Below are 4,285 nucleotides of genomic sequence, written 5' to 3'. Positions count from 1 at the left end.
AAACAAAAAAAAATTAAAATAAGATGAAATAAATTAATTTAGCATAATCTTGAATTTTTCTGAGCAGAATTTTGTATTTTTCTGTGCATAATTCCTTGGGTGTACAGAGTGGTCTCAGCAAGAGCTCTGGTATTCCATGATGAAAAACCCCAAATCCAGTGCCAAAATATGTAAGTATTTGGCCTTTCACTTTAATCATGGATTTTGGGGTTTTAATCAGAGACTTTGAGGGGGTGGGGGGGTTATCAGGGAATTAGTGTGTGTGTGTGTGTGGGGGGGATATCAGAGAAAACCAGGTCCCTAATGATCTTTTAAATCTTAGCTTTAAAAGAAACTTACCTGACTAGAGTTGTGAAACAGCTGAGTGTCAGCAGAGAGAATGGTCAAACCATTCATTCCAATGAGTACAGAGGTAGTTGGCCTCTGTGGTGTCCCTTCCCACTGCCCCTTTACTTCTGTATAAACCCTTTCTTTCTGCCAGTCCTTTCATAGCATCCAACAAAGTTCATGCATGCTTCTCTGAACCAGTTAGTTTTAAAGGGTGTAGAAACACGCAACAGTTGAACTAGTCATAAATGTCAGTGATTTGGGAACTGGTTCACAGTTGTGTGAAGTGTTGTGGCTCTGCCACCAGGGAGTGAGTAGGGGGAAGTCCTTGTACCTATGCTTTGGGGTTCTCAGGGGGTAAGTGACCTGTGTCTGCAGGTGTTGTCACTTTTCTACTTTCCATTCTCTCCTAACCATGAGTTCAATAAACTTCAATAACTTGCAGATAACCAAAGTCTGTTGTATGTTTGTCCAACTTGGGCAGGGAAGTGGGGGAGGGAGAGGAGTGCTTGGACCTATACTTTTTGGTTCCCAGGGGCTAGATGGGCTGCAGTCGGGCTGAGTAGGGAGCAAGGATGAAGCTGGTTGTTAGCAAAATAACCTTTATGGGACAAGTAATGCACAGGAGCACATCTAATTAAAAAAAAAAAAAAAAGGCTTAAAAAGGGAAAATGGGGGCCAGTAGTGTTCTGGCTGCTGTTGACTGTAGCTTGTGTAGGCATAGCTGTGCTAACTTTAAACTAGCTAGCCCTGGTAGTGCTAGCAGTGTAGCCAGTTTACCACAGAATTGAACCCAGACTAGCTATGCCCAGGATAAAAATTATGTCGAAATGAAATTGTGTTTTCATTCAAAGAATTAAATGTCATTTTTTTCCCCTAAGTTTGCCTCAGAGCTTGTTAACCTTATCTAATATCCCAAAATACATGAGTAGCAGGATTTTTTTTCAAGCAGATTGGGTTAAAAAGATAAGACTTCAAGTCTCTCCAGTCTGAGAAGTTCTACCTGCTCAAAAGAGTATGCCTCTTCAGTTTAAAGTGCGCAATATGCGAGACTGAATCTTCTACAATGACAGTTCTATTTACTTGCAGCTACTTGAGGCCTGCTTTATTGATTTACTTGTTCATTTATAGACTGTAGATTAGGCACAAAGGTTAGCAGAATCTGGATTCTTCTGGATGCTCAGATTCTCTGTTACTTCCCTGGGGAACTTGTATGCAGACCCGAGTTGCCTCTCCTTTTCATCTCTGACTAGTGGTTTCCTCCAAAGCTAAAAAGAAGAGTCAACCGTATCTGAATTAATGAGGAATACAGAAAAGATATTTGAGATATCAGTAAAAACCCTTGCAAAGCCTGGTAAATTAGGCATATAATAGTGAGGAGGATAGAAGGTGTACCTAGTCCTTCTCAGTGATAAAACTGCAGGAAAAATTACAACCCTGTCTTAGATTATTTGCTTGTGGACATGGAAGAAACCAGCTGGGATACCACGTGATGAGGTGCTATGTTGGCAGTCCCTAAATGGACCACTGGACCACAGTGCAGAAAGAATGGCTAAAGAAGAGGTAGAGTTTTTCTACTTCAGTCCCCAAATACCAGTGATACTCTTACAATGGGATGCAACCTTGTGTCTTTAGATACACAAATTATATTGCTGAGATCAGCTAACTGTGAATTCCTGGTTTACATGGTTATATCTGGGTAGCCTAGTTAGAGCATACTAGACCGGATATGATTTGTCCTGAACTGAACTGGGACCTCATGGAACCGGTGCTGACTGCTTTATGCCTCTGAGAAACCACTGATACTGAGAGTTATTGCACCCAAAATAATTAGCTTCCATTACAAGGCAGCTTGCTTAATGTACTAAATGTTCCAATATTTCAAGCAAATTTTGATTCAGTTTGGAGAGGCCTCTCTGTCTTCCCAAATAGATGACCTTAAAACTTTGAACTGGTGAACTATACCAGTGGTCTCCACAGTGGGGTGTGCGCACCCTAGGGGGTGTGCAAGACGATCCATTGGGGTGCGAGAAGAAAATATTAGAACTTCTATTTATATGTATATTTATATAAATATACATATATTGGGGTGCGTGCTCAAAATTTTTTTACTGATGGGGTGTGCGATCAAAAAAGTTTGGAGACCACTGAACTATACAATGTGGTTGCTGAAAAGTGTTAGAGAAAACATGATTTTTCTGCAGCAGAGTTATTTTTCTAAACTTTTTTTTTGGAGTACAGCATTTTCTGACTGTCAACAGCACTGATAAGACGCACTTGTCCCCTGAACAATAGTCGTGTTCCATTCAGGTGTGCTGAGGTTAGTCTTCTTTTTAATCTTCAGAATTAATTTGGAAAGACTTGTGATTAACAGTAAGCGCCACAGGATCGGTAGGTTTCTACTGGTTCAGCAGCTTCCTGGCTGCTGCTGAACAGTCTGCAGTGCTGTTGTCAGTGCTTCCTGCTGTTTCTTCATGAACTGTTGTTATTGTTGCAGCATATTGTCTGTTGTTGGGATCTTCGTTTAATTAATTTTCTTCATATTGTTTCCTTTGTGCAGAAAAGATTTGCTTTACTACACTTAGTACCATGTGTAGCATATCCCTATTTTATTGTCTAAACAGCAGGAGATGATTTTTTTTCCAACTTCTGTGCCAGGAAAAAAAAAAGGGGGGAGTGGGCTGGTTTTTGTTTTGGTTTGGTTTTTTTTGGTTTTTTGAAACAGATAGAGATACTTTATATCTTTGTTCAAGTGTATAGATTAATAGGTTGTTTTTCAGAAATAAAATTCCAACACAAAATAGGCAAATAGAAGCGCATCTTCAGGAAGTGGAGTAGTTTTCTTCCCACAATTGCCCCTTTCTAGGCGACTGATCTGTTTATCTGCATTCAAAAACAAGGAGCAGTGGTCTTGCTTTCTGTCTTTGAGCTATTCTGGGTCCTATATTCCCCAGCTCCAACTGAATATTGCTTCCCGTTGTAGGAAAACTAGATGTGCATAGCATCCAACAGGGTACCTACCAGCCATCTCTTCCTCATGTGCTATATCTCCTTCAGTCCTCAGCTTCCCTAGAACCTACACAGTTGTCTCGCTGAATACAACCTCATACTTAGGCAAGATTCATTACTCTCTCTGGGAGGGCCAGAATTGTATCTCTCTTCTTGGAGCCATCCTTGAATCTTTCTCTTACTCTTCTTTAGTGATGGAGGCCTGCTCAGACAAGCTGAGGGGGAAGTTGTGTTGGCTTCTTGCATGAGTTTATAGTGCTTTGCACAAGTATTTACTTAGGAATGCTTGCTAGATATGCCTTCTGCCATGAACTTATGCAAGCAAAGGGAGTTCCAAACTTGTTTTTGTGCCCCTATCAACGGTACAAATCTGCTCTAGCAACTTGGCAGCAATGGGAAGAATAGAGGAGTTGCCCTATTGGAAGGGATCAGTGATCCCTCTGTTCTAGGACCCTTTCTTTGACAGTCACCAGCATTATGCAACACATCCTGAAATAAGATGCATACTAGGCCTGTGCAAAGCAGCTAGTATTTGCTTCAGATTCACATTCAGCTGATTCGGGAGGCAGTGATTCGATCTGGTGATTCAAATCACTTTGCCAATGCGATTTGGCCGAATCTGATTTGGAGATTTGGCTCCTTCTGAATCTCCAAATCAGCCAGGCCAGGCCCATCCACTGCCCGTTCTCTCAGCCCAGCCGTGGCTGCTCTGCCTGCCCCAGCTCCCAGTGCTTTAAAAAAAAGCCCTGATTCCCTGGGTGCTGCCAGGTAGGGGGCAATACCCTGCTGCCCTCCACTGCCCCATGCTGTGTGGGGGGCTCTGCACAAGCCCCACAACCCCTTGCTCCTCCAATCCCCCTGTATGGCTGCCCTGCCTGCCGTGGCTCCCACCTTTTAAGAAACCCCTTCCCCCCCCTCCCCCCAAGAAAAAAACACTGGACTCACCATT

At 42.4% G+C, this 4,285-nt stretch overlaps 1 protein-coding gene and 1 long non-coding RNA gene across 2 annotated transcripts in view; one reads left to right on the top strand and one right to left on the bottom strand.

Moving 5' to 3' along the window:
• The window catches only part of LOC109289201, a 2,936-nt gene extending 2,498 nt beyond the window's left edge, over window positions 1-438 (bottom strand). The window contains exon 1 of the long non-coding RNA XR_002095319.1: window positions 340-438. This is a non-coding gene — a long non-coding RNA (uncharacterized LOC109289201). The remainder of the gene's footprint in view (window positions 1-339) is intronic.
• The window catches only part of DOCK3 (dedicator of cytokinesis 3), a 791,467-nt gene that overhangs the window by 103,817 nt on the left and 683,365 nt on the right, over window positions 1-4,285 (top strand). The gene's annotated exons all lie outside the window — the stretch shown is intronic.

Source organism: Gavialis gangeticus, unplaced genomic scaffold (assembly GCF_001723915.1).
Source record: "Gavialis gangeticus isolate Ggan-Ray unplaced genomic scaffold, GavGan_comp1, whole genome shotgun sequence".
Taxonomy (NCBI): Eukaryota; Metazoa; Chordata; order Crocodylia; family Gavialidae; genus Gavialis; species Gavialis gangeticus.
This window is presented reverse-complemented; position numbering and strand designations above follow the sequence as displayed.